We start from the raw sequence: 24,556 nt of genomic DNA on the forward strand, positions 1-24,556 counted from the left end.
GGAATCTAAATGGATAATGGAATTGGAAACTATATTTCCAGGGGGACACAACCTTGACGAGGAACTGGCAACTCATCTATATGATGACTAATGCCATGTCCTTTATCAGCCATTTCTCCTTCATGTTGTTTTTATGTTAACCTAGACTGTTTAATATTACTGTAATATTGATTACTACTTTTTGAGCTGTCTTCGATTTTAACTGTCTTTCTTCTTTTTCTTATTGTCTAGGAGGAAAGGAAGGGACCCTTCACTTTTCAAGACACAGCACGGGTTCCCTACCCTTTTCTTCACCAGGATTGCCACTGCACGTCCAATAAGATAAGAACTTCACTCCTTGTTTCTATATAGATATAATTTTCACATTAACTTTTTTCGTCTATATTGTCTTCCATAATTATCTTTATTATTATGGAATTGAGACTTATTACACCTTGGAATCCTTTGTAGTGCAACCATGTTGTGGTGTGACATGGGAAGTATATTTTGGAATCAATTTTTCCAGTTGGTAACTAGAAGGAGTTTCCTTCACTATTACAGGATAATGGTGATGTATGGGCACTAGTCCAGATTTATTTAATCCTTTTTTCAGCCATTTATCCAGGAATGACGGCCCTATGGTCAGTCATTTGTGAGCTAATGATGTGTACAGAATGGTAAATGAATATATCATGTATTTCAATATGTATATATTAATGGGTACATACATGTGAATGGCACTAGTTCGTTTGGAAAATTGGAATGTTGTGTTCATATATACTAATGTGGGGCACAGCGATTATCTGTGTCAATAACTCATAAAGGTTTGATAATTTGAATTCGGGTTCACTATATGTATTATACACCCGGTGCCAGATTCAGTGCATTAACTGTATTCTATCTTAGTTCTACTCAACTACAGTACTATCTACTCGAATATTTGTTACGAAATGCAATTGCAATAGCGATACATTGTGTGACATTACGAGGCCGGTACCTGTTCCAATATGGCTGCCATCTAGGTATCATGTATTAGGAAACGTGGAAGTACTTCCTCTATGTTTACTTGTTTGCATAAATGCACGTTCAGTAAAGTTTCTAACATCGTGTGAGCAAGACACATTTGGTGTCGAAACGCGTAGCGATTGTTGAAAAAATAAAGAGTTGACCTCTGAGAGTGCGTTATCTTTTGTGATTGGATAAATTAATTAAACTATTTCCAGCGTGATAAAATACATTCACAGTTATAATGTTAAAAGCAGTGTGACAATATATCACTTAAGTACAGAATAAAACAAGCTAAAAATTATCGATCAAATACGCAATATTGAATTTGTTGAGCCAGATAAAACCACAGTAAAAAGATTGTAAACTTCATACCTTGACGCTGTTTTGTAAAAGTGCTGTTGGTGTGAGGGGGGCAAAGATTAAATAATGTGTGCGAATCAGAGCCCAAATAATAAAAGTGATCCCACAATGGGAAAGCAGCGATTGTCTTCATAGACCGGAATCTACTGTAGAGAATCATGAATACGATGTGCTAATACATGCACAATGATAATTTATGATAACGTAGATCCAATAATGCCATGTATGACCCAATATTCTAAAAGAATTTATGTACGTACATACACATACAAATTTTAGATAATATGTCTAAGAATGAAAGCAACAGTGCATGGCAAAGATGTTACACGAACTCCGCATACTTATGACTTGTGAGAATAGAAGTAGCACGAAGCACCTAAAGGGGAGACCAGATGACCTTCATAGATGACTTTGACAGATACTCATGTGACTAGAATGGTAGTCGCAGCCCCTTTTTTAAAATATATATTTATAAAAAACTATGTAAATCTTCTCCTGTATTTAATCCAGTCGGAAATTTGGTGTCTAACTCAATAATATATTTTGATTCTAATTAGCATAGTTGTTTTTCATGATTCCCACCTCTTTTACTAAGGGGTACTGAGTCAATTACATAATATTGTAAATATTTTAAGTTGTTTTCGTGCACCGCTTTGAAATGTCTTGCGACTGGATATGTTGGGTCGGAATTGACAATCGCACGGAGGTGCTGAAATATATGCACATGCACTTGGAGTTTAGTGCTTCCAACATAGCATAAATCACAGCTGCATCTCAACACATAAACAGCATGATCCGGCCTACATGTGTAATGTACTCTCAGGGGTACTCAAAATCTGAAAAAGGTGTTTTGTAAGTGGAAGTATTCATGCCGAATTTGCAAGCTCTGCAAGAATTGCATTTTACAAAACCCTTTCTCGGGGTAAGCCAATTTCTAGATATGGTATTCTCTGGACTATTCTTAACTAGATCAGTTCGCATAGAATAAGCTTTGCGAAAAGTTACAGTAGGGCTAGAAGGGAGCACCTTTTTAAGGGTCAGGTCTGTCATAACTATCGGCCATTCTTTCATAATTATGGCTGTAATAGCTTTTGCCTGTTTACTATATGTGGTCACTAATCTAAAATCATCTCCCGCATCTTTTGTTTGCCCGTCCACATCACTGTTAATGTTGGTAACTTTTCTATTTGGATCTAATAAGATGGTCCTATCATTCATGTTTGCTTTTTGTCGTGCTATGTCCAGTGTTTTGGGAGCATAGCCTCTAGCCTCTAATCGTTGTTTGGTTAGTACCTGATGATGACCACGAGCTTCCTCAGTGCTACACGCTCTGTGGGTCCGCAACAATTCTCCATACGGAATACAACTATTGTGTGAGGAGGATGGAAACTCTTGGCATGTAGCACAGAGTTTCCAGAAGTTGGCTTTCTATAGAGGCTGGTTCCTATTGCTCCTTGCTTTACTTGGACAGTGATGTCTAGAAAATTGGTAGTGGTTTTATCAATATGGGCAATGACCTGCAGAGTCAAATCATTAATATTGATGGATTCGACAATATTCTGGGCCTGCTCTTTGGTTCCCCTCCAAATGACAAAGATGTCGTCGATATGTCTCCACCATTTTATAATGTGCTTAGGCCACTCTTCGGCATGATTGACCATGAGGACATGCTCCTCCCACCAGCCTACATGCAAGCAAGCGTAGTTCGGGGAGAAGTATGCCCCCATAGCCACGCCGCGCCATATGTCACAACTGCACAGTCATGGTTCAGCCATACTTTCCACTGAAAAGACCTTCTTTGACTTGCCCACAACTTCGTCACCTTGAACAGATTTGCACAAAATGCGGTAATCTGTTGATGACGTCACCTTGAGTCATGAACGCCACTTTTTGCGCAGATTTAGGAGTTGAAAACAGAGGGGTGACGACAGATGTTTTCCTATTTTAGATCCCATAGGACATTTTGCTTGTGCTCAGAGCCCACACTGCTGAGGGCATGTGCCCCAAACATGCCATGAAAGTAGAACTTTATCATACAGTGTTTTCCTTGGTTTGATTACGCTGAAATCCATTAAGTAGATCTTGAGGTACATTCTTTTACAAAAGCTGATGGTTGTGATTCGCGAATATAAAAGTGACTGTGATCCCCAGGCCACCAGTGAAGGTGGCGGGCAGCGCTGGGACGCCTGCGGGTACAAGCGCTATATAAGGGCCAATAGAAGGGGTTCAACAGCTTTCTGTGAAGGATTCACACACATGTTGTGATGCGGACCCCGCTTACACTTCAAGTCCCTCTCCAGAACCAGTACCAGGACTGTGCTGCTGAGTCCAGTCTTGGTTCTACACTCTGTGAAGAGGACACGCTCAATGTATAGATCTGTACATACTTCTCCTTGGTTCTTGCACCGCAGACACCTCATTACAGCTGTGGATTGTAAAGCGGATAATGTCCTGGAATTGTGAAAGTCGCTCGTTCCTTTGTGATTGCGCTCGTGTCAATAGGGCGCTGAACCCCACATTCCAATGCATGTTCATTAATACTGCCCCCTAAATACTGCATGATGACGACATTCGATCCCTTGATTCTACTCACAAATCCGAATGATAACATTACATGATGTTTCAAGATATTCGATCCTGTGAGAAATGTCCAGCCTGTTCCTTGTTCATGTGCCCCTGCCAGTCTGATGGAACTGTGCACCTTCGTCCTTAAAAGGCACTTTCGAAGCTGTATTATTCTTAATGAATCCCCCCTAGATATGGCATTATACGTGTGCATTGTATTCATCATATATATTGTATTATATGTACTTTCATATCATACCACATGTAACCTGGAAAAACAAGTCATCGCACGAGCTGCCGACGGCTCCGTTTGGAAAAAGCCGACAGGGAGCGCTGGGCGCCCGTAGCAAATCCACGAATCGATTTCCTGTGGAAATCTGAGCAGAACTTTAACTGCCGATAACTACAGTGTAGATCTCCACGCGCTACTCACGTAGAGAAGGGGCAGCGCCTCGAGTCGGAGTGGTAGCGCCTCGAGTCGGTGAGGATGCGCCTTCCTCTCTCCTGCCATGCCTACTTCTAGGATTGTTGAATGCTTTTTGTTCTTTATATTTTTGTGTCGCACATAATATTGAGTATTAATTTAGATTTTTGATCAAAATATTCACATAATATATTAGTATGTACGCAGCCGAAACACGTTTGATATGACGTTTAAAAGTGTTTATTAGCATGATTTAGTCACGCCACATTCCAGTGGCCGCTGCTTCGGTCTCCACTGCTGCCTTCATCCCTCCCATCAGGACCGCCTGCGCATCCTCGCTCCCCTCGGGCTCTGCAGAAAGTGAAGACACCTCGTGTCATGTTTTACTAATTGACGTGAATGCGATGCGCTTATTTAACATGAACCTTCTAGCGTACCAAGTAGTTTGTAACTTTCAAGGTTTCTTCCGCTGTGTTTCCGGGATCCTGTCGGTTTCAGGCGTTTATCAAAAGGATGTGTAAAATGTTTCAAGTTGTATCGAGATCATCTCCCGCTGGCAACACCGCTCTGAAGCAGGATGCTTTCTTAGAAAATAGGACTGTGTTAACATATAATGTCATTCACGTGATTTACTCTGATTCGTCAAAGAATTAATAAATGTGTCCTTAAACTTTTTGACAGGTTATGGGATTTTTTTTTCCTTGCTGGGCCAACTGAAGCTGGGAGAGAGAGCGCTGCGAATGCGTGGTTCACCCAATCCTGCAGAGATGCTAAGAAGTCCTCTTAAAGGCAAATAAAAATGGAGACAACGGGGGATCAGGGTGCATGGAGCGCAGTACAGTCTGGGAGTGCATCATCTGGGATGATCTCTTAGATCGCTCCTGTTTCGCTCCGAGGCCACCGAAGTCATCTGCGGCGTCCCGCAAGGATCATCACTCAGCCCCACCCTCTTCAACGTCTACATGAGACCTCTCGCAGCCATCGCACACCAACACAACCTCAACATCATCTCCTACGCCGACGACACCCAGCTGATCCTCTCCCTCACCAGAGACCCCGACACCGCCAGAACCAGCCTCCACGAAGGGATGAAAGACGTCGCCGAGTGGATGAAGAACAGCCGCTTGAAACTGAACTCAGACAAGACGGAAGTCCTCTTCCTTGGACCATCACCCTCCACCTGGGACGACTCCTGGTGGCCCCCAGCCCTGGGCACCGCCCCCAAGCCGACAGACCATGCACGCAACCTGGGCTTCATCCTGGACTCCTCCCTCTCGATGACCAGATAAGTCAACGCCGTCTCCTCCTCATGCTTTCCCACCCTCCGCATGCTCCGCAAGATCTTCCGATGGATCCCGATCGAAACCAGGAAGACGGTCACCCAGGCCCTCGTCACCAGCCGGCTGGACTACGGAAACACCCTCTACGCCGGAACCACAGCCAAGCTACAGAAAAGACTACAACGCATCCAGAACGTCTCCACCCGACTCATCCTGGACATCCCTCGACGCAGCCACATCTCCAGCCACCTGAGGAACCTGCGCTGGCTCCCCGTCAACAAGAGGATCACGTTCAGGCTCCTCACCCACGCACACAAGTCTCTCCACAACCTGGGCCCCAAGTACCTCAACGACCGCCTGACCTTCCACACGCCCACCCGCCAGCTACGGTCCGCTAGCCTCGCCGCCGTACCACGCATCCGAAGAGCCACCGCCGGAGGCAGATCCTTCTCCTACCTGGCGGCCAAGACATGGAACTCCCTCCCCATCCACCTTCGGCTGACCCAGGACCACCTTGCCTTCAGGAGACAACTCAAGACCTGGCTGTTTGAGCAGTAGCGGCCCCCTTCCCCCAAGCGCCTTGAGACCCTTCCGGGTGAGTAGCGCGCTATACAAGTGTTATGATTGATTGATTGATTGATTAGAGGCCCCGTCGTCCTAAAACCAGAAAAAGTTCTGGCGTCTGGTTAGTGCTGGCGGCAGGAACTCTGGGGCCAGCGGAGTCATCCATACTGCCGTGAGAGTGTGCTGCCATTTTAGGAACCTCTAGTCGTGTATAACTGATATCGACCAGCCCCTAACTGAACCCGTAGATGTTAGGTCTGGATGGGCCTTCCGTTCGGCAGAGTTCTCTAGAAGAGACTGCTCTTGCAATTGGATCACTGAAACAAGGAAATGCCACGGGATTGGATAAAACTCCAGGCGATCTCTACAAATCAGACAGTAACAGCTGGGATCCCTGTGTTAACTGAAAAACAATGCAGTTCAAAAAAGAGGGTCTTAAAGACCACTAAGGACTATATTCCCAAATAACTAATGGCAAACAGATAGAAATCCTAGGGTCTAGCCATATGACAAAAGCGAATATGAATTGATAACACTCCCTCAAAAGAATTGAGACTGTGTTGAGTAAACATAGATCCCTTAATTAGTACTCATAAAATCATCCAAGGGCAGACCCCTTTATAGGACGTAACCCCTCACTCACCAAAGGTGACCTGCTTCATCATAGGGATTCTCCTCCCAAAGGAAACACCTAGTTCCTTTGAGGGCTACAACCCCCTCACATATCCTGTCCAACTTGCCAGCAGGCTTTAGAACTAAGAGGAGATCCGTTGACCAGGGTTTTCCACTTCCTTCAGATTAAGTGGGAACAGTTGATAAAAGTGGGGGTGACCTTTTTGTGGGATTTTTCGACCTTTGTGCTGCTTTTGACGTGGTACCAGGGAAGAAGCTCTGGGAGACCCTGGGTGAGATGGGGATGTGACGAGGGGAGGTCGGTACGAGGCGAAGAGGGGACTATAGTAGACTGGTGGACCCCGACACCCCTATCTTCCCCTCTTGTTTCCATACAGCCGGAGGAATGGGCCTCGTCATCCGTCGTGGCGGACATGCACCAACCAGAAGAATACGGTGGGCCCTTTAACTGGGGAAGCCTGGAGAGAAAGGACACTCCCCTCTCAGTGAAGTTGCTCTGCCAGGACCAATAAAAGCTTGGGATGCCCCTCCGAGGAGGTGTGATGACACCGGAGAGGAGAACGCGGAAGCCGGAGAAGACACCCGAGACGAGGAGAGAGAACGCGGGAGGAGAGAGAAGCGGAATCGTGCTGAGGGACTAGCAGACGCCGTGGGAGAGCCAGGAGGCCAACGGCATCGCGCTTTGCCCAGCCACGCTCCAGGAGGAGCGTGGCTCACCCAGGTACGTGAGCGCTTCGTGGGCGGGGTCGGGAGGAGGGTGAGCCCCGTTAAGTAGCCTGGGATCCCCCTGCTGAGTGTGCCTTGTGTGTGTCCTTCCCCTTGCACCGTCACTTCACTCTCATAGTCTGGCACCTCCTTACCATTATCGTAAAAGTGTCACATGAGGGTATCCCTCACTCCCTTTCCCACAACGAGACTCGCTGTAACCTGATACTGAAGCCCGCGCTCTCCTTCTTTTCCTGAGACGGAGTTGAAGCTATTCCCCTACCAACGACGGCATTCAAGGGATGTATGTCGTTACAACGCACACTTTTACAACGCATGCACTTACAACGCATTTTTTACAACACACAATCCATTACAACGCATGACATTACAACGCAGGACACTACAACGCATTTTTAAAAACTACCTTTACAACGCATTTCCATTACAACGCATACTACCTTTACAACGCATACCATTACAACGCATAATATTAAATTGCATTTAAGGTAAGTATTAGATAGTATAGGGGTAAAAATTACTATTCTAACACCAGGGGGTGCAACAGTAGGGTAAGTGTTGGATAGTATAGGGTTAAAAATTACTATTCTAACTCCAGGGGGTGCAACAGTAGGGAAAGTGTTGGATAGTATAGGGGTAAAAATTACTATTCTAACTCCAGGGGGTGCAACAGTAGGGTAAGTGTTGGATAGTATAGGGGTAAAAATTACTATTCTAACTCCAGGGGGTGCAACAGTAGGGTAAGTGTTGGATAGTATAGGGGTAAAAATTACTATATTATGCGTTGTAATGGTAGTATGCGTTGTAATGGAATGCGTTGTAAAGGTAGTTTTTACAAATGCGTTGTAGTGTCATGCGTTGTAATGTCATGCGTTGTAATGGATTGTGCGTTGTAAAAAATGTGTTGTAATTGTAGTGCGTTGTAAAAGTTGCGTTGTAAAGGTTGTTCCCCGCATTCAAGAGGAAGAACCAGGATCAGGAGGAGAAAACCCCTTCCCCTAGAGAAAGAAATACCGGATCAGATCGGGCTATTAGTTACTAAACCTGGGTTCCCACAGAAGGCGTGTTTTGAGAAAAATAAACTGCTTCGAGTTGGCTTACGTGTCCCTTATTCTGTCCCACAACAGGGGATTCTGTGAAATCAGTTAAAGATCCTTGTACGCATCCATGAGGGAAGATTTGCCAGGATCCGATGCGGCACAAAGGGAGGACTGACGGATCCAATTTGCAGCAATAAGTGTGCCGGTGCTTCCTAGCTGCCTTTTCTATGGTGATGATACCCGCTATCAGTAAAAACTAAAGGGGGTCCAAAATCTTGTTGAGAACTTCTGTTTATTCTGCGCTGCCTACGGCTTTGAAGTCAGTGTCACCAAGACTAAATTGACGATTTGCACCAGAAAAAAGAGGGAGAATGGCACAGTACAACCGGGGAACGAAGTACTGGAAAGGGTTGGAGACTTTGATAATCTAGGGAACCGATTGGCCGACGGTGGCTCCTGGGTACCACAGACCATTAAAAGCTCAAACATGGTAACCCCTCGGGCATGGGCCATCCTTAGGACGGCCAAAGAGGTTTCAGCCCTTCCTATGCGCCCGCAACAGAAATCTATAATATGCAGGCGCGAGGGGTGGCACTATACGGGGCTGAACTATGGAGTAAATGCAATTTGGGAAAAAAAGAGAATCATTTTATTAGAGCCCTTACGGGGTTAGGGGAAAGAAATCCCCGGGGCCATTATCGTTTGATCTCAGCATTGACTCTGTGAGTGATTTGGCGGCTGAGATCACTGCTCTATTGGGGGGTATTGGGGCCTCCACACATCTGCAAGACTATGGAGCGGGACTCGCTGATATCATCAAACTTCCAACACGGTGACGTGGCAGAATTACGTAAAAAGAGCGTGGATGGAGTTGGGTCTAGCTAATGTTTGGGAAGACCCTTCGTCCATCGCAGCTAATGGGGCCCAAATAGTTAAATCAAGATATTTGGAGAAGATTGCTGCCCAAAACGAACAGCCTAAGCACAGGGAGAGACTTACCAGGTGTTTGCAATGCAAAAGTCTATGCCCAAAACTGAGTAATTCCTGGATTACATTAGCCCAGTGCGTGCGCTTGCGCTAAGTTTCCAGTTTAGATATGGGAATTCGCCAATTGCTTCTTACGCTGCATTAGGGCATTTCTCTAAGTCTGGGCAGACAAACTGCAGTTTGTGCACTCCTCTTCTGAAAACAGAGCAATATCTAATTTTTGTGACCTAAATATGTCATCCCCAGACGTAGGTGGATTGTTCCCCTCAGCAGGCCCCTTTCCCTGACTTTTTAAGGCAGTAAATAGAAGAGTCTTGAGCAATTTATACTGTCCTGTGGTAATGGCGAGAGATTTGGCCTCGTCGCCATAATGTTGAATATGTTGAGACGCGTCTATTTAAAACGTTTGACCAAAAATATGTTGTGCCCTGTGAGAAGTTGGCCTGGTATATGATGCTCACTAGTTAAAGTGATCACCTTGTACCATGCCAAGCAACCCTTATGGTGTGGTTGTAAGTCAACCTTTTCGGACTAGCTGCCCTAGTGGTAGCGTAGGCTAAGCAGTCTTTGAGGCTAAACTCGTGAAGCGTGTTAAGCCAGCTGTTTTACCAAATGCAACCCCCTTTTATACCAATGAAAGGACACCACACAGATATATATTCAAAATATATATGTATTTATTTCTCAAAGTAACCCCTAGTCTCTTTATGAGCACAGGAGCACAAATCGTCAAACAAGATTACAGTAGAATACACAGAAGTTGCACTTTATATGGATAGGCCCTGGTGGCCACTCGAACCATATACTAAAATAGTGGTATAAGTACCACGAACAGAAAAGGGAAAAGGCCTAGGGCCTCTAGAATCGCTGGGCCTACAAGGAGCTAACGTCAGTTAGTGACCAGGAGGTCCACGGGTGGCGTGTGCAGAGCAAATAGTCACACGCGTGCTCCCATAGGTTTCAATGGGTGCGTAAAAAGTACAAAGTTACTGCAAAGAGGATCTTCCGGATGGACTAGGAACTCAAGATTTGGAACACAGGCACTAGAGATGTATTACTACACTTGGGCACAGGTGTGCCAGCTTTACCTCACCCACAGGAAGCGGGTGCATCGGCCTCGAAGTGCGTCGGGTTTCTTTAATCTGTTCCGTGGAGCTTGAAGACAAAGATGCTGCAGGCGGTCGGTCCGGGAGAGATGCAGTGGATCCAAGAGTGGATCGGAGATGTTGAAGACCTGTAAGCAGAGGGGACAGTGTTCACAGTCACTAGCCAGTGACCAGCGTGGCACCAGGTGGGTACCAGGCAATGTCGGGTGCAACCAGGAAGAAAGGTGTAGCTTGTCTCTGCAGCCACGTGGTCCCTGGAGGTCGACGACGTCCAGGAGTCGGTTCACGAGCTGTCCCACGCAGGCTCTCGCTGTCAGCGGTGTCGGCGACTTGATCGAAGCAAACAAGCCTTGGCAAAAGCAATTGTTGTAGGAGATGAAATAAGCTGATGGTTCTGACCAGCAAGGTCAGAAGGACTGCTCCTTTGGAGGGGAGCAAGGGCCAGTCTGGAGCAACCAGACCAGCGGTGTATTTTGTAGAGTTCGTCGCCAAGATGGCTACTAGCCAGCGGGCCAGCAACCGGTTAGGCGCGTCGAGTGGCAAAATGCCAAAGGGCCCCACGCAGATCGTGGAGATGCTGGAGGGCTCACCTTTGGTGCAGATGCTGCTCGGGTGTTGGGCTTCTCAGATCCCAAAGCACAACTTGGAGGGAGCCTCGGTTGTTGCACTTGTCAGCTTGTCGTAGTCGTTCCAAGATGGCTGCCTCCAAGGGTCTCCTCTTTTCAGGGACTGTGGATCGGGCGGTGAGAGGTCTGGAGGTCCAGGTCTTGTCAGTCTCTGGGCTCGGGCTCCGGCGGGAGGCGGCGGCAAAGCAGACGTTGATTCGCTGGATGGTGCTTGCGTTAGCAAGGTGGTCACTCCCTGACCACAGGGGAGATTGGCTTCAGTCCTCTGTGCGGCAGAGCGTCGAAGTTCCCGTCTTCTTCTTAGTGTTAAGTTGATTCCAGGATGTCTGAAGTCTTAGGACACAGCTCCTACCTTTAAGCGGATTCTAGGGGCCGGACTACCTGCTAGGTCCCTCCCTATGGGTGGGACCAGGAAGGGGGGTGGTTACACCCCCAATCCTTTGTCCAGCTCGCCCCAGGCCCGGGACTGGTGTGCCCCAGGACCGGTTTGAACTGGCATATGCACCGAGGCTCCTTATGAGCCACAGGCATGTCTGGTTTCTTTCAAGCCCTACCTGACAAATACACAAAATCCTGTCTGGGGTGGTGCACGCACCTCCCCTGGCAGGAAACCCTTTGTCCACACCTCCCAAGCTGGAAGGACTCCCAGCAGCAGGAGGGCAGACTTGTGTCTGTGGTGGCAGCATCCATTTTGTGGAGCTGAGGCTATGTCTGATTTTACCCGGGTTTCAGGTACTGTACATGTCGTGTCCCTCTAGAAGGGTGGAATGCTAACCCCGTCGCCAGAATTGGCGAGGGGTTAGTATTCCAATTCGTATGACACCTTACTCGACATGTTTTGATAAAGCCAAACCAAAGATAGCATTTAACCGCGAGGTTCATAATGCACTTAAGAGTATATGGTATGACGATATCTGGAAACAGTAGAAGGAAGTTGTTCCGACCACTGCAGACAGGCTCAGCTCATGCCAGAGCACCATCTCACATGGAACCAAGCACTCTGCCTTCAGGATTGTTAAGGCCTGCCATAGGAGTGACTTATAGGTTACCAGGTGTCCCATTTAAGGTTAGGTATAGGTATACTACACCTTAGTAAGAGGTGATTACACCAACTTACCCCAGCTGAGTGATCAGACAGTTGTGTCAAATTGTTAGGCCAAGCCTGGGGTGGCATAATGCATGCTTCAGCCCTTGGCAGGCCTTGGGTACACCAATGCCCTGGGTACCTAGTGTACACTGGTACAGGGGCTGACAGGGTGATCCACTTCCAATTGGTTATGCACCTAGGGTGCATAGTTTTAATTTAGTAGAGAGAACAGCATGCTGGGGCTCTGATTGGCAGGCCCACAGCCTCAGTATGTCAAAAACCAGTGAAGCAAAAAGCAAAAATGTGGGGTGACCATAGGATAGCAGACCCTACTCTCCTACATGCCCGCTCACATTTTTCTCCGGCATGGAAAAGGCACATTTTTATATGTTTGTTCCTGGTCTTAATTCTTCACAAAGGGTTACATTCCATGAAACACATTCACAATTGAAATCCACAGCCCTTTCACTGAGAGTGGAGGTGCCTGGATCTCCTGCAGAGAAGTGAAGCAGCCTCTAAAAACACACAGAAATCAAAACTCACCTCAGCTGCGGTGTGACAATGTCTACAATCCGTCCTGGTGCGGCTGCTTTCTGCTGGAAACCTGTTATTTCCCCTCTTTACAATTCCTTTGTCACAGCTGAATGAAAAGTTAACAATGTGAGAATTGTTCCTCTGAAGAAAGAAACTCCAGGGATATTTGTGGTGAGTTCAGGTCATGTGACAGGGGTTCTCCTTCAAACACCTTCCCACCTTTCACTTCTCTTCCACTCTAAAATCAACACAAAACTGTGTTGTTAAATTTCAAAACCTCAGATGGAAAAAGACAGAATGTTTTTCCATTTGTAGAGCGTGGCTACTCATCTGTGAGGGTCTCCAGGCACTAGGGGCCGTCGGCCTGACCTGTCTCCATGTTCATGGACACACCAGGGCCCAGGGCTCTGACCTGTTTCCATGTTCATGTACACATCAGGATCGAGGGCCTGACCAGTTTCTATGTAGGAAGACACACCAGGGCCGAGGGCCTGACCTGTTTCTATGTTTGCGGACACACCAGGGAATAGTGTTCTGACCGGTTTGTATGTTCATGGACACACCAGGGCTTAAGTCCTGGCCTGATTTTGTGTTTGTGGACGCATCAGAGTGGAGGGCCTGACCTGTTTCTATGTTCATGGACACACCAGGGCCTGACCGGTTTCTATGTTTGCGGACACACCAGGGAATAGTGTTCTGACCTGTTTCTGTGTACATGGACACACCATGGCCAAAGGCTCTGACCTGTTTCTATGTTCATGGACAGACCAGGGCCTAGGGCCTGACCTGTTTCTATGTTCATGGACACACCAGGGCCTGACCGGTTTCTATGTAGGTAGACACACCAGGGCCAAGGGCCTGACCTGTTTGTAAGTTCATGGACACACCAGGGCTTACGTCCTGGCCTTATTTTGTGTTCATGGACACACCAGAGCAGAGGGCCTGACCTGTTTCGATGTAGGTAGACACACCAGGGCCGAGGGCCTGACCTGTTTCTATATTCATGGACACACCAGGGCCAAGGGCCTGACCTGTCTCCATGTTCATGGACACACCAGGGCCCAGGGCTCTGACCAGTTTCTATGTTCATGGACACACCAGGGCCTATGGCCTGACCGGTTTCTATATTCATGGACACACCAGGGTCTGACCGGTTTCTATGTAGGTAGACACACCAGGGCCAAGGGCCTGACCTGTTTCTATGTTCATGGACAAACCAGGGCCAAGGGCCTGACCTGTTTCTATGTTCATGGACACACCAGGGCTTAGGTCCTGGCCTGATTTTGTGTTCATGGACACACCAGGGCCGAGGGCCTGACCTGTTTCTATGTTCGTGAATACACCAGATCCGAGGGCCTGACCGGTTTCATTTTTTATTTGTTTTTATTAAATTGTAATCAGAGAGAACCTAGAAAACAGATGACATCATCGCATTTAACAAAATAGTAAGTTTTCACGAGTCCACAGTTGGTCATCCAGAAGTCTTGATATAGAACACATGGACAGTGGGTCTTCCCAGGAAGGAAACAAAAGAAAAATAAAAATAAAAGAAGACAGAACTTTGCACCTCCAAAGAGTCATAATAGTCTTGTCATCTCATAACGTCCAGAACAGGCGCATCCAAATGCTATAGGTAAACCCACACTTTCCGAACAGGCCTGTATACCCAGCCCTCACATTCCCCCGAGCAGCACAGGACACTTGGTCATTTGTTACCTGCGTCAGTGCCCCCTTTTGCCACTAGGTATGGTGCAAATAGCCCCCAAAAGATTTTGGGTCGACTGCGGCGGTCAACAACTCATTACAAACTTCAGGCTGGGTATTACAATACAACATATCTGTTTCCCACTCGGCGACAGTTGGAACAGGCCCACGCATCCAGCGCATTGCGATACTGCGCTTAGCCAGTAACAAACCCATAGGGGCAGATTTACAAGCCCCGTGCGCCACTTTTGCACTGCCGCTGCGTCACTTTTGTGACGCAGCGGCGGCGCAAAGCCAGCGCCATGCTGCAACAGATTTACAACGTGACGCATCTAGGGAGATGCGTCACGTTGTAAAGCCCTGCGCCACATTAAACCCGCGTCAGGTTTAATGTATGCAGGGTGGGCGTTGAGTCGGAAAGAGCGTCGGAAAAGTGACTGCGTGAAATCTACAAGATTTCACGCAGTCACCTTTCCGATACTGGTACGTCAAATCCTTACGCCTGCTTCAAGCAGGCGTAAGGCGTGACGCACCATGTTAGGGATAGGGCAGGTTGTAACAGTGCTGGAGTTGCGTCGCGCTTGCGACACAACTTCAGCACTGCGCCAACCTTACGCCGGCAGATGCATCACGCATCTGCTTGTCCTTGCACCACGATGCACCGCATTGTAAATGCGGCGCGTCTGCGGTGGCGCAAGGGCAAACTTGCGTGACTCATCCTCCCTGGCGCATCCATGCTGATTTGCAGGGATGCGCCAGGGAATGTAAATCTGACCCATAAAGACCAATTTTCTAACGCACTTACGGAGAGGTTTTGTGTATCCTAAAAGCGCTAGGAGGGGATCAGTAGTGAGGGATAGCCCCGCTATAGCGTTCAATGCTTGAAAAATATCCCTCCAAAATACCTCAACTGGGAGGCACTGCCATGCAACATGTAAAAAATCAGCCTCTGGCATCCCACACCTGTCACAACGATCTGTCTCCCGTAGCCCATAACGAAATGGCCTCTGTGGGGTGTAGTGGACCCTATTTAAATATTTGAAATGCACCAATCTATCTATGCCGGTCATTGAGAGAAACCTTTTGTGTGACTTCGCAGCAGTAGTACCAGATGTCATCAGTGAGGGGGACTCCACTATCATTCTGCCGTTCCAGCCACGCCTTGATATATTGTGTAGTTTTAAAAGATTGTGAGGAGGGGTAGAGTCTCGAGACTAGTTCAACAGCGGACTCTGAGCGTAAGAGAATGGAGAAGGCTGGGTGCTCCGGGGGTTCTTGGAGCTCGTCGCCAAGCATCGCCCTCAGAGCGAGTAAAATTGCGTTAGGGCAGGAGGGTCTGGTAAGCCTTCCACTATCCTCCCAGGAGCGTACCCTACCTTCCTTGGAAATGACGCCCATTGCATGGATACGCAGGCCGTTTAATGAGTGAAGTGCGCCACGTTGGGAGCGGAGAGTGAACAATTGATTGACACCATTCAACTGGCAGGAGAGGAGAGTACAACTGAGCCCCAGCCTGCTTCTTTAGTAACACGTGCCAGGCATGAACTATAGAATTCACACAGTCCAAAACGCAGCAACGCCTAAAAGTAGTCTGGGTTTAGAAAACGCGGGAGAGGGTCCAACTAGCAGTCACCTTTTCTGTCTGAAGGTGTGGTAGATCGTACGGGCCGTGAATCTAACTATGAGCATGTGAACCTTGCGCCACCCTTTAATATAATTCTAAATGTGGCGCGCATAGGCCACCCGCAGTGTAGGTCAGAGTGAGAATATCTAGTTTGACACGCGGAGTTTTGCCTGCCCATGCCAGTTTACCCATCAGTGTCCGTAGCTCTCTAAACATGCGTTGAGGCACCACTGTAGGTATATTAACAAAGAGAAAAAGGAATCCGGGGAGTACAAACCTTTATCATTAAGGACACGTGCCCCGCCAGCGAGAGGGGAAGCCCTATCCACCTTTCTATATCGTCCTCCAGCTTGGCGATGGCTCTACCATAGTTTGCTCTGATCACTTGTTCGGCATCAGAGTGGACGTGAATTCCCAAGTACCGAACCGGATCAGATGTCCATTGGAGAGGGAAGTCCAATAGCATCGACACTGTAGTCGGAGTTATTGGGAAAATTATTGATTTATCCCAGTTGATTTTAAGACCGAGAGGCCGCCAAATAGCAGCATTTCGTGGATTATTGGAGATAGGATAGTGTCCGGGTCCGAATATATCGAAGCATGTCATCCGCGTACGCAGAGACAATGAAGTTGTAGTTGGGAAAACGAAGACCCCTGTGTCTGTGGTATTCAGGCAGTGCTCGCAACAGGGGTTCTGTGTCAACCGCATAAAGTAGTGGAGTCAGGGGGCACCCCTGTCTGGTGCCCCTGGATATCCAGACAAGAGAGGAGACCACGTCTCCAATGCACACTCGTGCCAAGGGTGAATTATAAAGTACCAATGCCACTTGAAGGCAGACCTCCCCCATGCCCAGGCATCTCAGAACCGCAAGTATGAAGTCCCAGCGTCTAAAAACACGTCTGCTGCCACCTTGACCTGTGGCCGGACATGCTGAGGGGCACCAAAGACTGTTCTCAGATTGTATGATAGCGTGCAACCTTTTATAAAGCTGGCATGCTCCGGGCCAACCAGCAGGGGCAAAAGGAGGGATAATCGGTTGGCCAATATCTTGGCAAAAATTTTGGTGTCGACATTTATTAATGACAGTGGCCTATAAGATGATCATTCCTGGGGGACCTTACCCAGTTTTAGTAATGTTATTATCAGTGCTTCGCGCATTGAGGGGGTCATGATGCCAGTCTCACCCATTTCCTGGAACAGTGTAGGGCCTGCCCAGTTTCTATGTTTCTAGTGGATCTAGACCTCCGACCCTCGGTCTAGGTCCACTCTCTCCCCACAGCTCTGCTGTGCCGTCTCTTGCCTCCAGATTCCGACCTCCTCCTTGGGAGGTTCGAGGCTGCTGTCTGCTCCTGCGCCTGCTGCCCCATCCAACTGGGACTAGACTGCCTGCAACCACTGTAACCTTTCTCAGACTTTTTTTCTTAATTTATCCCTGTTGTGCCGCTGTTATTGTGCTCATCTGTGTCTGTTCTAATTCCACCACTGTTTTTATTTTCTCGTGCCTGCCTGTTCCTTTTGCCTTTTGCTGCTGCTGCCCTTGCAGCCCCTCCCCCTCGGGAATTGCCCCCTGGAATTCCCCCGCTCCCGCCTCCCAGTCTCTCCTCCCTCCCACCTCCCCTACTTAATGGCGGTCGCTGTGCGGTCGCGCAGCGGACGCGCCACTGGCGCATCAAAGGCTCGCCAAAGGCAAGCCCTTCTTCTCTCGTCCGCGACCCGACCATGGCCAGTGCCAGGAACGCTGCACTTCCCACTACCAATCGCTACGACACCACCACCCTCGTAGCACTCAACCCTGGAAGACTTAGAGAATGCCAACAGGCCTCGCCGAACACGACCCATGACCAGTTCTCCTGCCTCCACTGCCACCAGACCCTCACCACCACCCCGGGCTCCAACACCGGCGACACCAGCACCGGCGACACCCTAAAATGCATCCTCCTCAATGTACGCTCCGTACACAAACACACCATGGAAATCTGGAACCTAATCGACTCTCTCTCTCCCGACATTTCCTTCTTCACAGAGACCTGGACCAACGTATCCTCTGCCCCCGACATCAGCACCGCCATCCCAGACGGATACAAGATCCAATGGAAAGACCGCCCCAACCACCCAGGAGGGGGCCCTCTCCATTGCCCTCAAGAGAACCCTCTGCCTCACCTCCTCCAGTGAAACCTTCCCCGCCACCGAAACCCTGCACTTCCAGATCTAGACCACCCCGAAAGCCACACTACGAGGAACCCTAGTCTACAGACCCCCCAGCCCCCGAACACCCTTTCTATGTTTATGGACACGTCCGGGCCGAGGGCTCAGACCTGTTTCTATGCTCACGAACACAGCAGGTTCACCAATGGCTCATCCTCACAGAGGATGAACCATGCTTTGGCCATGTATTTGACTTGGTTGGAATTGTGGCACAGGAGCGGTAACATGCCCGCCTCCAGCCTGCTCCTTCTCATCCTGTCCTAGCTGTGATCGCACGCAGTCACCATCGTCTTGAGGCATGATTGTTGGGCACAGTCCAGCCAGTAAAGCACATTCATCTTCATAAATCATCACTAGATCCGGCTGAAGAACATCCCTTTATGCAGTCTTCTGAAAAGCGATGATAAAAAGGGCAGAGCAAGTAAGATTTTGTGTCATCTAACATGTATTAATGATTCTTCTTCTAGTCAAATGATAATTTTTCTAGTTTTCTTGGTTATGGCAGACCTCCTAGACTCCATACTCAACCAGTCCAGATTTGTCAGAAGCTGCAATGGTTTGGTCACGCAATCCCAGCTCAGAGAGCACACCTCCAGATGGACTCCAGGAGTACCCTGTATTTACTCTGTATCATCTATAAGTCACTTCCTGGTGGACTGCAGGAATGCCCTGTATGTACTCTGTATCATCTAAGTCACTTCCTGGTGGACTCCAGGAGTACCTTGTATGTACTCTGTGTCATCTATACATCACTTCCCAGGTAGACTCCTGGCGTGCCATGCATGTACTCTGTATCATCTAGAAGTCACTTCCTGGTGGACTCCATGTTTACCCTGTATGTACTCTGTATCATCCAGAAGTCACCCGGAGTGCCCTATATGTACTCTGTATCATCTATAAGTCACTTCCTGGTGGACTCCAGGAATGCCCTGTATGTACTCTGTATCATCTAAGTCACTTCCTGGTGGACTCCAGGAGTACCTTGTATGTACTCTGTGTCATCTATACGTCACTTCCCAGGTAGACTCCAGGAGTGCCATGCATGTAGTCTGCATCATCTAGAAGTCACTTCCTGGTGGACTCCAGGTTTACCCTGTATGTACTCTGTGTCATCTATAAGTCACTTCCTGGCAGACTCCAGGAGTACCTTGTATGTACTCTCTGTCATCCAGAAGTCATCAGGAGTACCTTGTATGTACTCTGTGTCATCTAGAAGTCACTTCCTGGCAGACTCCAGGAGTACCCTGTGTGTACTCTGTATCATCTGTCACTTCCTGGTGGACTCCAGGAGTACCGCACACGCACACCCCCCCCCCCCCAGGTTTTTCCCTCTGCTCTGCAGATGATCATACAACGCTCCTTGGTACAACATGTTTGAAGAGTGAACTAACCTGAACTCGTGTTCTTGGGACCTGCAATCAAAGGTCCGCTAGTGGTTAACAGCCGTCCTGTCCTGGTGAACGCAAACAATCTTTTGCGCTCCCTGACTACTCCTTTTCAGTGGTGCTTGTTTCTCTCTGCACACCTGAACACCATGGGGCATATTTAACACACTTTCACGCAGCGCAACGAAGCAAGCCACGTGCTGCGATGCGTAGAAGGAAAAGAGAAGACGTGCTGTGCTTAACTTGTAAGTTTGCGTTCCTGTCCTTTCCTGGGGTTGGTTTACTCCAGGCAGCCTCGCGCTAACGCAGGCACCCTTGCACCACAATGCAAGGGTGCCTGCGTTACAAGGAGAATTGTTTTTGTGCAGGAAGGGACACACTCCTGCACAAAACTATCTCTGGAGGCATTTTCCTCTTTCTATGTGCACTGCAGATTGCAGCACATGTAGAAAAATACGTGAAGAAAATAAGATGTTTCCCATTGTTACGCCATCCTCTGGGAGGTGCAGCGATTTCACACAAGCCCGGGTTTGCAAACCTTTGTACATCCGGGATTGCGTGTAATTCGAGTGGATACATGGAAACGCCCATGTTACAGCCATGGACTGACTCCCAGAAGGAAATCTAATGCAATGCAGCGCCCGCTGCTGTCATGCGTTACATGTTTTTCACAAAGCCACCCAAGGTGGTACAAATCGCACCTTTCTGTGGCTTTGTGACTAGCCTTAGGCGTCATGGATGAGCCACAAAAGTGGTGCAACCGTGACACAAGTCTGGCCCCCGGTTCTTGTAAGATAAAGGCTCAAAGCACCTGAATAAATAAACACCCATTCATGCTGGTCTTTGAAGATTTATAAAACTGTTGGAAGGCGGACCCCGAGGAGTCGGTGAGACCACCAAGGGGGGCCCTCGCACTGCACGAAGTAGCCGAGCGCGGCCGAGAAGTCTCCTGAGAGATCCTTCTCCTATCACGTACTAGCACAGTAACACCACCACACCGGACTCAAGGAGGTTGTCTCAAGACAAGCAATTCTTTATCATCAATAAAAGGTTACGAGTTCAATATTTACACGAAGGGATCGAGGGATCCACCAAAAGTCTCAATGTCTCTTTGGAAGGGTAGGGGTAGCGGGACAGTCTTTGGCAGGAATGTGGTACGAGGGTACCTGGGGCCCAGTTCTTATCCTCAAGCTGGAGGACCTCCGATCTCGGAGGGGTCGAGCCGCGACAGCGTCAGCAGGGCTCGGGCGTTCAGTTCGTGGAGAGCCGCGATTCAATCAGCAGGGCTCTCAAGATGGTTTCTGCTCAGCTCGAGCCGCGACGTCGTCAGCAGGGCTCCGAGGAAGGTCTCAGCGAGGTGGGGCCGCGACGGCGTCTGCAGGGCTCCGATGTTCCAGGTGGTTTAGGAAAGGTTCACAAGAGGGAGCCGCGACGCAGTCAGCAGGGCTCGTGATGGTTCCGACAAGAGTTCTTCTCCGTAGGGTCAGCCGCGATTCGATCAGCAGGGCTCTCGACTCCGGGATACAACTGCCGAGCTGTGGTGGGGTCGCCCCAGATATAGGTCTGGAGCCCTTTGATGTCCGGACCCTTGCGCCCGAGGGGGCGGAGTGGCCGGGTGGAGGTGGCCAGACGCCCAGCAGGAGAGGCGCCAGGCCCATGGGAGTTTGCAGGGCGATCACACCTCGAGAGGGGAGGACAGTTGGGGGTCCCAACGATACCGTCCTCCGCCGGGGGCGATGAATGGTTCCTGCGGCACCCCCTGGCCAGTCCGTGGTGCCTCGAGGTCGGGGCTTCGCTGGGGTCGAGGCCGGGTTGAGCGGGGTCGCGCCGGCTGGTGTACGGGGTGACGTAGATGCCAACAAGATGGCGGAGCCATGAGGAGCAGGCGACCACGTGCAGTTCCAGGTGAAGGGCCTTGGAGCAGTTCAGACGGGTGGCCCGTGAAGGCCGGGGCGGGGAACGGCCACAGTCCAGGGGGGTTAAGGACCACGCCACGAGGCCGGGTCCAACAGGCGTCCCCCCCAGCCGAAGGCATGGAGAGTCACCCATCTCCTTGGGGATTCTCCTCGTCAAGGCGGAAGAAGCGGGACAGGCCGTCGGCGTTGGCGTGGTCATTGCCGGGCCGGTGTTCGACGTCAAAGTCCATCCCTTGTAGCGAGATGGACCATCGCAGCAGTTTGGGGTTCTCGCCCCGCATTCGCATTAACCATTGCAAGGGCCGGTGGTCGGTCTGGACCCGGAAGTGGGCGCCAAAGAGGTAGGGCCGGAGCTTCTTTAGGGCCCACACCACAGCGAAGGCCTCGCGCTCAATAGTGCTCCAGCGTTGCTCCCGGGGCAGTAGTCGTCGGCTGATGAAGGCCACTGGTCGGTCGAGCCCCTTTTCGTCAGTTTGGGAGAGAACGGCCCCGATCCCATACTCGGAGGCGTCCGTCTGTACCACGAACTCCTTCTGGTAGTCCGGGGCCTGCAGCACCGGAGCAGTACACATGGCCGTTTTGAGGGTGTCGAAGGCTGTTTGGCAGCGGGGTGTCCAGTGTACCTTCTTGGGCTGCTTTTTGGACGTTAACTCTGTGAGGGGGCCGACAATGCTCCCATAGTCCCGGATAAACCGTCGGTAGTATCCGGTGAGGCCCAGGAAGGCCCGGACAGCGGTCTGGGTAGTGGGGGGTTCCCAGGTCTGGATGGCATCTATCTTTGCTTGGAGGGGGGCCACCTGCCCGCTCCCCACTTGATGGCCCAGGTAGGTCACGGATCCGTGGCCGATTTGGCATTTGCTGGCCTTGATTGTGAGCCCGGCCCGCTGGAGGGCGGCCAGGACGGCCTTTAGGTGGAGGAGGTGCTCGGCCCAGTGGTTGCTGTACACGGCAATGTCATCTAAGTAGGCCGCGCTGAAGGCCTCAAGCCCGGCCAAAACTTTGTTCACCAGTCGCTGGAAGGTGGCCGGGGCGTTCTTCATTCCGAAGGGCATCACCCGAAAGTGGTAATGCCCATCCGGAGTCGAAAAGGCGGATCTTTCTTGGGCGCCGGGGGTGAGCTGGATTTGCCAGTACCCGGCGGTGAGGTCCAGCGTGCTCAGGTAGCGAGCGGCCCCTAGGCGGTCGATGAGTTCGTCGGCCCGGGGTATCGGGTGTGCGTCCGTCTTGGTTACTACATTCAGGGCTCGGTAGTCCACGCAGAATCGCAACTCCGGGGGGTGGCCGGGAGCTGCGGCCTTGGGCACCAGGACGACAGGGCTGGCCCACGGGCTGTCGGAAGGCTCGATGACCCCCAGGGCCAGCATCTTTGCTACTTCGGCCTGGATGCAGGCCCGCACTCGGTCAGGCACCCGGTAGGCTCTGTGTCGTATGGGGGGGTTCTCCCCGGTGTCGACGTCGTGGACGCACCAGTGGGTCACCCCCGGGGTGAGAGAGAAGAGGGCTGCGTAGTCCCGCAGTAATCGCTGGCAGTCGTTGCGCTGTTCCGGGGTCAGGGACGAGGCGAGTTGGACCCCTTCGATCGATCCATCGTGAATGTCGGCTTGCAAGAGGTCGGGCAGGGGCTCGGAGTCGTCCTCGCCCCCCTCGTCGGTCGCCAGCAGCAGGCTCAGTTCGGTCCGGGCGAAGTGGGGTTTTAGCCTGTTAGCATGTAGGACCCGGAGGGGGTTCCGGGGGGACTCCAGATCGACCAAGTAGGTGACGGGACTTTTCTTCTCCACCACCTTGAAGGGCCCGGTCCACTTGTCCTGGAGGGCGCCGGGTTCGACCGGGGCCATGACCCATACTTTCTGACCTGGCTCGAATTCTACAGTAGAAGTGTTGCGATCGTACCACCGCTTCATGTCCTCCTGGCTGGCCTCGAGGTTGGCTTCGGCGAGGGCTCGGAACTTGCGGGTCTGGTTTCGGAGGGTCAGGAGGTATCGGTAGACGTCAGGAGGGGCGCCTCGGGGCTTCATCTCCCAGCCCTCCTTGACCAGACTGAGCGGTCCGCGGACCGGGTGTCCATACAATAGTTCAAACGGGCTGAACCCCAGGGACTTCTGCGGGACCTCCCGATAGGCGAACAGGAGGCAGGGCAGCAGGACATCCCATTTCCGCCTGAGTGGTTCTTCCAGGCCCTGGATCATCCCTTTCAATGTTCGGTTGAATCGCTCAACCAGTCCGTTCCCCTGGGGGTGATATGGGGTCGTGAACTTGTATGTGACCCCGCACTGTTGCCACAGGGACCGCATGTACCTGGAGATAAAGTTCGTGCCGCGGTCGCTCACCACTTCGCTGGGGAATCCCACTCGGGAGAAGATCCCCATCAAGGCCCGGCCTACCACAGGGGCCGTTATGGTTCTGAGCGGGACCGCCTCCGGGTACCTGGTGGCGTGGTCCACGAGGACCAGGATGAAGCGGTGGCCCAGGGCGGTTTGGGGGTCCAGGGGTCCCACAATGTCGATTCCGACCCGTTCAAACGGGGTGCTGACGGCGGGAAAGGGCTGGAGGGGGGCCTTGACCCGACCCCCCGTCTTTCCGCTGGCTTGGCAGGTCTGGCAGGACCGGCAGTGGTTGTCCACATCTCTCCGCATCCGGGGCCAGTAGAAGTGGGTCACCAGACGACTGTACGTTTTGTCTTGCCCCAAGTGTCCGGCGAGGGGCACATCATGGGCCAGGTTGAGAAGAAACTCCCGGAAGCGGAGGGGGACCACCAACACGCGGCTGGCCCCGAGTTCTGCTACTTTCTGTTCACTGTACAAC

The sequence above is a fragment of the Triturus cristatus genome, chromosome 11 (assembly GCF_964204655.1).
Source record: "Triturus cristatus chromosome 11, aTriCri1.1, whole genome shotgun sequence".
Classification (NCBI taxonomy): Eukaryota; Metazoa; Chordata; class Amphibia; order Caudata; family Salamandridae; genus Triturus; species Triturus cristatus.